Genomic DNA, 11,059 nt, shown 5'->3' with positions numbered 1-11,059 from the left:
TTTGATAGATGTTAATTTTGTATGGATAAGAATGACATCATTTCTAAAAGCTGTCCCTCCACCATTTCTTTTTTATAACTTAGCCTTCATCATATAGAATGCATCAAAAAAAGAAAAGAAAAAAAAACGGTTCACTCTGTATAATTTTTGATCTAATGATCGGATCTTAACGTTCTAGGACTCAATCTTAATGGCTTGAGGGGGTGACTTCAAACATTCTAATTAATTACTGAAAAGACGATATTTCAAGTTAAAATACCAGACATTAAAATTCTCCGAATAAACATACCTTTTTTCGACGGATTCGCATTTCTGACTTCTAAAATATAGAGTGTAGCTGAAATTTGGAAAATATGGTCCCAGTAATTTGGTCAGGAGAGTGCTCCAAAGTATGGACCCACTAATGATAATTTTTGCGTATTTCGCTAGATCTCAAAACCTTTAAAGCGAATTGAAACATTTTTGCACGCAGTTATAAAATTCGTTTGTCCAAAGATAATTTCATGCAAAAAATAATTTTAGTCAATATTTATTATTTTCTATTAATTTATTTAATAATGGTCGGAAAAATGTTGAATTATAAAAGCACAATTTTTGCTTCACTTTAAAGAATACAATTTTACATGGCAAAATGCAAATTTTGAGCAAAATTGGTTGAATAGTTCCTGAGAAATCGAATTTTGAATATCTGAGTTTTTTTTTATTTAATTTCTCAGAAACCATTCAACCGATTTTTCTCAAATTTTGTATTTTGCCATGTAAAATTGTATTCTTTAAAGTGAAACAAAAATTTGCTTACTTTGCAATTCTAAATTTTGCGATAGGTTAACGAAATAATGTCCAGCTAACTTCAACTAATATAAATTATACTTTTATCCTTTTATTATACTGTTTCTGATGTCGCGTGTGTCAGACACGATATCACGTTTTTAGGATAGGAAAGAAATTCACTTTTTATGTCAACTAAGCAAAGCACAATAACGTTTCAATTCTCAGTAAAGTCATATGGTTCAATAAACTCGCCCTATTTTCCCTTTCTATATATTTACATTTGCTATTGTTTCAGAGATTTCTTTAATAACACTGTACCGTCATTAGCTGTCATTTCAGTGATCTGTACTCTCATTAACCGTCATTTCAGTGATATCTTTAATGTATCTGAACTCTCATTAACTGTCATTTCAGTGATATCTTTAATATATCTGTACTCTCATTAACTGTCATTTCAGTGATATATTTAGTAAATCTGTACTGTCATTAGCTGTCACTTCAGTGATATCTTTAATGTATCTGTACTCTCATTAACTGTCATTTCAGTGATGTCTTTAATATATCTGTACTCAAATTAACCGTCATTTCAGTGATATCTTTAATATATCTGTACTGTCATTAGCTGTCATTTCAGTGATATCTTTAATAAATCTGTACTCTCATTAACTGTCATTTCAGTGATATCTTTAATATATCTGTACTCTCATTAACTGTCATTTCAGTGATATCTTTAATAAATCTGTACAGTCATTAGCTGTCATTTCAGTGATATCTTTAGTAAATCTGTACTGTCATTAGCTGTCATTTCAGTGATATCTTTAATCAATCTGTACCGTCATTAGCTGTCATTTCAATGATCTGTACTCTCATTAACCGTCATTTCAGTGATATCTTTAATAAATCTGTACTCTCATTAACCGTCATTTCAGTGATATCTTTAATGTATCTGTACTCTCATTAACTGTCATTTCAGTGATATCTTTAGTAAATCTGCACTGTCATTAGCTGTCATTTCAGTGATTTCTTTAATAACTCTATACCGTCATTAGCTGTCATTTCAATGATCTGTACTCTCATTAACCGTCATTTCAGTGATATCTTTAATAAATCTGTACTCTCATTAACCGTCATTTCAGTGATATCTTTAATGTATCTGTACTCTCATTAACTGTCATTTCAGTGATATCTTTAGTAAATCTGCACTGTCATTAGCTGTCATTTCAGTGATATCTTTAATATATCTGTACTGTCAGTAGCTGTCATTTCAGTGATATCTTTAATCAATCTGTACTCTCATTAACTGTCATCTCAGTGATATCTTTAATATAACTGTACTCTCACTAACTGTCATTTCAGTGATATCTTTAGTAAATCTGCACTGTCATTAGCTGTCATTTCAGTGATATCTTTAATATATCTGTACTCTCACTAACTGTCATTTCAGTGATATCTTTAGTAAATCTGTACTGTCATTAGCTGTCATTTCAGTGATATCCTTAATCAATCTGTACCGTCATTAACTGTCATTTCAGTGATTTCTTTAATCAATCTGTACCGTCATTAGCTGTCATTTCAGTTAATACTTTAACTGTCATTTTATTGATTTCTTTAATAAAATTTGTACTATCATTAACTGTCATTTCAGTGATTTTTTTCAAGAATCTGTAGTATCATCATTTGAAGATAGATTAATTTTTAAATAGATAAAGGTAATAATTTTGTTAAAAAATTTTTTTTATGTGATTCATTGTTGTTCTCCAGCTTGCATAAGATTCTCATATCTAAAAAAGCAATACATTGAATTAACATTGCTGCATAGCTAGAAAGACTGAAGGGGACAGTTTTCCTCTTTCCAAATTGTTTAAGTGTAGATCAATAAGTCATCCAATACCTTGAAATATAATCATAATTAATTTAATTAAAACTTATTATAGATTATCAAAATTCTATGGTTTTTTTCCTTCGATTTTGGTTACTAAAAATATTTGATTAAACGGAACACTTATTTTTAACTATACGTATACATATGTTTCTTGGATAATTGAGCTTCATTTTCTCATAATAGATATGCTGAAATTCGCTTGTTGTTTTTAACTGCCCAGATTATACCGAGTTAACTCGGGTATGTATATATTGCAAGTATTTATTATGCCGAGTTAACTCGGGTATGTATATATTGCAAGTATTTATTATACCGAGTTAACTCGGGTATGTATCTATTGCAAATATTTATTATGCTGAGTTAACTTGGGTATGTATATATTGCAAATATTATTATGCCGAGTTAACTCGGGTATGTATATGTTGCAAGTATTTATTATGCCGAGTTAAATCGGGTATGTATTTATTGCAAGTATTTATTACGCCGAGTTAACTCGGGTATATATTGCAAATATTTATTATGCTGAGTTAACTCGAGTATGTATATATTGCAAGCATTTATTATGCCGAGTTAACTCGGGTATGTATATATTGCAAGCATTTATTATGCCGAGTTAACTCGGGTATGTATATATTGCAAATATTTATTATGCCGAGTTAACTCGGGTATGTATATATTGCAAATATTTATTATGCCGAGTTAACTCGGGTATGTATATATTGCAAATATTTATTATGCCGAGTTAACTCGGGTATGTATATATTGCAAATATTTATTATGCCGAGAAAACTCGGTCGTTTTGTTTTATCACGTGTTTACTAAGCACAAAATAATAATAATGATAATAATAATAATTATCTACTGTGATTGGATATTTGCTAAGTTTTTTTGTTTGATTGTGGGACTGTACACATGTTTCGTGCGATTGAACGTGCGATGGTTGTTGAATTTACATCGAGAAAAGAGTAAAAAAAATGACGTGCCACTTCACTGGCGTCTGAAAAGTATCACTTTGTGGTTGCTTCTTGTTTTGAAAACTATCATACAAAGACTAATAGTCAACTATTTCCATTTGCCCGAGATAACTCGGCATAGGATGGTAAATTGGTATCGGTGAACTCGGATGGTAAATTAAATGTTTTTTATACATAAAAATTGAAATTTCAATTTAAAACTTGTGTATTATGTTTTGCTTTGGTTTCTTGTATTTATTAATGAAATAAAAATTTGTTGATTTTTTGAAAATTTTTTTCCCCTAAAAATATTGGTTAGAGAAGCGGTTAGTGAAACTGGTGTCCTTGATATATATCTTATACACCAGAGGTTTCCAACTGGCGGTCCTCGAAGCCTTTTTTTTTGTTGCCAGCGAACTAAAATATATTAGTTTTCATTTTTTAGGGGACAATTTTCGTAGAAATCTATAATAAGGGTCCAAAATATTTTTCTCCTCAAAAAAAAAAAAAAAAAAAGCTAATTTTCTTTGTTTTTGTGAAATTTGACATGAAAAAAAAAATTTCTTAGGTTTTACATCCAAGAAAATATTTATTCAAATACAAAAATAATCGTGTATGTTGCTCTTTTTTTTCTTCTTTTTTTTTGTATTTTGTGAATATAATTTAGCATGAGCGTATTAAAAATTTTCTCGAAGAAATTCTCCGATTTAACTTCTTGAAACCACTCATTTCGGACAAAATTATTTACATTTGTGAATTTTAAAGCGCATAAAAGAGGGAATGAATATCATGTTTTATCTAAATTCTTTGAATTGAATATCGCATGAGCGGAAAAGAAGAAAAAAAAAATAATTTCAGATGCTCGAGAATTTTTTTGTTGTTGCTATAATTCCTAATAAGTCGAAAAAAATGTTAATTTATCACAGAATTAAATTTTTAAAAAAAATCTTGTCACTAAGTTTCTGATTAAGAGAATATTCAAAATGATACGTAACAAGCATTATTTGTAGTGCTTGTTATTTTGTTTTTTAATATTAAAAAAACTTTAATAAAAACCGGACAGTAATATTTAATGTTCCTTCAAACATAAAAGAGTCCTATATAAAATTTTGATGAAGTTGATGCCCGCCATTTGATTTGTGATTTTAATTGTGGCCTCATGTAAGTTGGAAACCCCTGTTATACACTTTATACATACCTTATGTATACAAAGAGAACCTTATATCCTAAACTACCTTTGGTTTTGGGAAGCCTACCAAAACACCCAAGAGGCAACTTTGGTCCCTCCCATTATACTAGGTATAAGGTTCTATCGATTTGTTTCTATAAGGCTAACGCGTGAATGATTAAATAATGAAAATTTGCAGGTTACAAATTTATTACAATATTTTCTGCCATAGGGTGCTCAAAAATACTATTCTCCGTTTGTCGGAACCTCTAAGAACTTTAAACTTAGTATGATAAATTGCATGATCTAAACAGTTCTGAAGTTACAAAATTATTGAAGTTATACTTCTTATGCGACTTCCAACAAGACTGCGTTAAACGTTTAACGCAGCATTTTTATTGGCCGGAAAATCACGTGGTAGGATCCAGTTTTCCCTCATTCATTTCCATATTGTTTTGGTTCTCACTAGCATAAAAATAATAAAAGTCATAAAAGTATTGTTTTTCTATAAATATTTTTTTAGTTTGTTTTGATGCACATATAATTTAATAGGGTAGTATTTTTTATTTTCAAATTTAGTGGATAACAATTGTAAAAAATGAGTGAAAACAATCCCACGGACAATGCGACGGATTTAAGGTTATGTCAAGGTACGTCTCTTGTGAATATCAATTGATTGTTAGGTTTTCTCTTCTGAAATTACATTATGACGCATTCACGTACATGATTAATACATTTTCCAGGGCGAGACGATGAGACAGCCACAAACACTTCCACTGGTTCAAGAGGTTCACGAGGGAAAAATGCACAATATTGCCGTGATTACAGAGCACGGAAGCGAGCGGAGCAGGAAAAAGAGTCGTTGAATAGAACTAGTGATCCTTCTACGACTGCTGATTCTTCTACAATTAACGTCGCAGGTTGCGAAGTTTAACTTCTTCCGCGCGGAGGGACTCCACGCCTTATTTTTTGTTTTTTAAGTATTTCTTGAGAAATGTGAAAAAATTTATTAGTATAGAAGTGTTTCCATTACTTTGTAAGCCCCTGTCTTTACATAATCATAGACATGTGGTTATATGTTCAGTTACATCTTCGTGAAGTCATTTTTTTTTTAAATTGTTATATTTGTTCATTAATTTGACAATTGTTTATGAGCCGAGCTTTCTAATGAGAATACAAACCTGCATATGTATGAAACATGCAATACCGCATTACCGGTACGTTTAAACTAGTCTCACGTTTCTAGGAAAACTATAAAAAGATTAATGCTAAAAGCTTAATTTTATTTTTTTCAGTATTTATAAAAAAAATTAAAAAAAACTTTTAGGCTAATTATTTTTAAAATTTGGATTATTTAATTGCAAGTTGCAGTTAAAGAGAGTTCTCTAAACTTTATCAAAAAAATGCCACTATTTTATTTTTTCAATTTGCGATTCGCAAATTTTTTTTTTTGTGGAAGTTGTAATTGAAAGTTATATTTAAAGTAAAATTTCTCTAAACTTAATCTATAATGAACTGAAAGTTATTTAATCTGCGATTCATCTTGTTTGTGTAGAAGTTATAATGTCGTATTTGAAAAAAATATTGAAATTAAAATACAGAAGGGAAACCTTGAAACTACCACTTTTAAAAAAAAATAAAAAAAATTATTAAATTTTAAACTTGAGCTTTACAAGACTTCAATGATTTCATCAAGTTATTAAATTTAGTAAATACTAGTTATTAAATTATACTGGTTTTTGCATAGCTTATAAACGAAATATTTTTTATTCATAAATTTTTGCTCCAATTGTTGCACCAGATTAGCAAACTTATAAAAATGGTTGAAATATTTATTCTCTACCTTTCATTACAAATTATATACTTTCTCACGGAAAAAGAATTAGCATTTTGGTCTTCATGAAAACAAGCAATAATATAGTTAATATTATAATTATTTTTTACCAGTTTTATTATTTTTCGCCTTGACGTATAGTGCGCAACAAAACTAAACGGACCACCCTGAATAACTTTTGATTTAATAATCGGTTTTTCACGTTCTGGGACTTGATCTTAACGATTCAAGAGCGTGACATTAAATATGCAAATTAATTAGTGCAGACGATATTTTAAGTTACGAAACCAGATACAAAAAGGTACTTTCTGAATAAAGATAATTTTTTTTTCCTGACGGATTCAAATTGGGTAGCCGCAATGTGGTAAAAATGGTCCCAATATGGAAAGCGGTCCAAAGTTTGGACCCCTTAATTTAAATTTTACTTTTTGCGTATTTCGCCATATCTCTAAGCGAATTGAAAAATATGAGCACTTATTTATAAGAGTCGTTTATCCAAATATAATCTCATACAAAAAATACAGTTTATTATTTGTGTATCATTTTTTATTATTTTACTTAATATTTGTCGAAAAAATTTTGATTTGCAAAGCATACATTTTTTTTTACATCCTTTTAAAGAATATAAAAATAAGGCAAAATATAAAATTTGGGGGAAATTGGTGAAATAGTTCCTGAGATATCTGATTTTTAAAATACGTCTTATTAAACGTTTCTGTGAAGTACGTTTTCGTGACTGATTTCGTAACTTAAAATATCGTCTGCACTAATTAATTAGCATATTTAATCTCACCCTCTAGAACCATTTAGATTGACTCCTAGAACGTAAAAATGAGATAATTAGATCAAAAGTTATACAGGAGGGTCTGCTCATTTTTTTTTTTTGTTTTTTTTTTGTCTGTGTGCACTGTACAGTGCATAAAAAAAGGGTTAATACCCTGAATAGGTATTGTTCTAACTATTGGATTATCACGTACCATCTTATCGATTCGAATGCTTAACCTTAAATTTGTTAATTAATTGATGCAAACAATATTTTTAACCCTTTGCACTACGAGTACTTTAAAGTACTGTTTGAACTAATGCAAGCACTAAATTATTTAATATACATTATACAGTACTTTTGTTTTAGAATTTTAACTTTCCATGTTGGGAAAAGGGGTGAAAACATGTAATCAGCGTCAAAAATTCATTTTCTCTGAATAAACATGCTTTTTTTAATGAGATATTTGGATTTTTGTTCATTAAAATGTCGGGTATCTGAAATCTGGCTTTTACAAAGGTTTAGTCAGGAGAGAAATTGAAAGTTTTAACTTTTTAATGTTACTTTCCCTTTATTGCGAATTTCGCTCTGTCCCGCGAACTTTTAACCTTTTCGCGCTGACTGTCACAAATACGTGACAGCATAAAACCGTATCAATCAGGGTAAAAAGTTAAAACTGGTAATCAAAGTATTTCTTTAGCAGTTTATTTGTGGGCGGAGTTATAATTGTTTGATACATTTAATTCACCATTACTTTAGTTCAAAATAAAACTATTTAGTTATACTTTGAACTAACATTGATTATATATATGATTAAACTAACAATAATTAAAATAAAAGCAAAGTAACTCTGTCAAATTAGTAACGACTACATTTAAGTTACCGTTTTTTATTTAATTATATCCTGATCCTGATTTTCTACGAATGCTTTTCTTAATCCCCCGTCCCCAAGAGGTTCAGAAAATTTTAAACACAACTATAAATTCTGGAAATCCAAAGTTAATTTTATGTGAACAATAATAGAGATGCCAACTGCTCCGCTTTCTGGATTAGTTTTAAGAAAGTAGTAGCAAATTATATAGTAAATTTCGTTAAAGAAAGATAGTTACACCCATACCCACCAACTTGATTTTGAAAATAATTCTTTCTAGTGGTAGCGAACCAAAGTAGAAATTTTTAAAGCAAATGGATCTGTCATAAAACTTTTATCAGAACTTAAGAATCTAGCCATATGGCCTGCACTTTTATAAGTAATAGTGGACAAGTTACGCTAAAATTAATTTTTTTTTAAATATTAAGACATTAATTTTGCTACCGTCTGAAAAGAAGAATCTTGAAAATACCGAAATTCCGTAGCAGTTGGAGGGTATGGTACACCTTACCTTTTAATACAGTAACCAATAGTTAGATGCTTTAACGTTGTATTTTATATGATACTTATAATTTTTGATATTAAGTGGTGAAAAATTACTTAAAAGGAAAAATATTAAACTGAAAGTAGTTTAAATTTCGCTACCTCTAGAAAATGCTATTTTACAAGGCGGAGCAAGTTGGCATCGCTGCAAAAATTTCCGATAATTATTGTTTAGCTACTTTATTTTTTAATAGTAAAAAAAAGAAAGAAAAAAAAACAATTGAGTGGTAATTTATATACATTTTTACATCATTTTAAACTAGGCAAGCGTACATATACAGAATTTGATCAAAATCGGTCAATTAGCTTCTCAGTTTACAAACTTATTAATTTTAATATATTTTTAATTATTTTTTCCATCAAAAACTATTCTCGAGACTGGTCAACACGTACACCATAACTTACACTAAATAGTTGTAAATTTTTCTTTTATCTGTTACAAATATTGGTGATAATTTTTAGTCTGAAATATAATGGCTTTCTTTCAACTAATTTTAAATAATGATGTATTGCGTTAATTAATTTAGAAAACGCATGTTTTGCTTTGAATTTTAATTAACCGTTATTTGTGGTTGTAACACTAATTAGGATTAATTTAACTTTTATTTTTATATGAAAAATATATTTTTACAAATTCGACTAAAAATAACAGAGTCTAAGGTAGATATCCAAATTTACAATCAATTATAAATTTATAACCAAAACCTAAAGTAAAATCAACTACTATTTAAAAATTAAAATACTTAATTCTGACATAATTATGTACTTAGATAACTTTTGACATGATAAATGATAACTGTTATTAAATGTCTCTAAGTATATAATTATCTTTAGAAATGATAGTAGATTTCCCTTTAATTTAGGTTAAGAAAAGTGTGACAGTTGTGGCATTGCTACTAGTCGATTTATTTATTTTTCCTTTATTTGTTTTTTTCGTAAACAGAAGTTTGATTAATCTTTTATCAAAAGCAGTTTTTTTTTTTTAAATTTAAATGATTATAAATATATAAGCACTTCAATTAGAGGAAATAAAAGTTCGCGACAACAATGCTATATGTTTAAACAATATTATGCCTGAAGTCGTCCTATGTCGGTGTATTTATAAACGTTATAAATATTAAGTTTAAAAGTTAAATTCTTTCACCTATCAAGACAAATCAATAACCCATACGTATATGTATGAGATATATATTAGTTTTGATATGGAAGTTTGGAGTGAGAGGTACCAGCTCAGGCGCTGTCCACATCGTCTGACCAGGGTCAAAATTAAGTGGCATTTCTACCATTGCCGTTAAAAGGTAGAACCTTAAGAATGGGGCTAAGAACTTGACCATGATGTTTAGGTGATTAAGATGATGCATAAAATATTTCAGTTAGGCAGTTACGCTTATAAGCTCTGCTCATAGTTGCTTAAATTTTAGAAAAAATCCTGATATCTTAATTAAAACTATACTAATATTTTGTTATAATAAGATATGTTTATAAAAGAAGAATCTAACTCATGAAAAAATGACCCCAAAAAAATATAAATAAAAGAATTTTTCAGAATAACTTTACTCATACCAGCAGACCATCATCATTTAAACAATGATTAGCTTATGTATACACGTGATTGTCAAATTTATAGTCTGTTAGAAAACAAATTACTACTAGTGGTAGCTACATCTATGCTTAATGTAGAGTTTTTTGTTTATTCATAAAATAATACATTTAGAAAGCCGTCGCGCCTCAATGGATAGAGCTCTCGCCTCCCAATAAGGTAATCCGCGTAAGAATTCCAGCTATGGCTGGTCGATACGAATTCCGCACCGGACTCGTGCCGATCACATTACTGATGTAAAATATCCTCGGTGGTAGACGGATCATGGGTTGAAGTCCCCTTGCCATGAAGCTAACGGTGGGAGGTTTTTCGGTTTTCCTCTCCATGTAACACAAATGGGGGTTAGTTTCATCAAAAGGTCTACCACAAAGGCAAATTTCTCCCTATAATTGATCACGCAGTTCCCTTGTCTTCTGGATTGAGTTCAAAATTACAAGACTACAGAATTAAAAATTAAGTAGTAAACTCAATATTGGGCTGCTGTTCAACGACATTGATAAAAAAAAAAAATGCAAAAAAGGATCCTTCGCACAGAATAGATGAGTTAATCCAGTCCATACTTGACACAAGCTGCTTATAGCTAATGATAAATTAAAATAATGTAAATCTTCGCATATTCGAAAAACAAAGCTACTTTTTAGAAGTACTTTTTTTAAAATTTTCTAATTAAAATA

This window comes from Parasteatoda tepidariorum, chromosome 4, assembly GCF_982258835.1.
Source record: "Parasteatoda tepidariorum strain Cologne lab strain chromosome 4, Ptep-v5.0, whole genome shotgun sequence".
NCBI lineage: Eukaryota > Metazoa > Arthropoda > Arachnida > Araneae > Theridiidae > Parasteatoda > Parasteatoda tepidariorum.
This window is presented reverse-complemented; position numbering follows the sequence as displayed.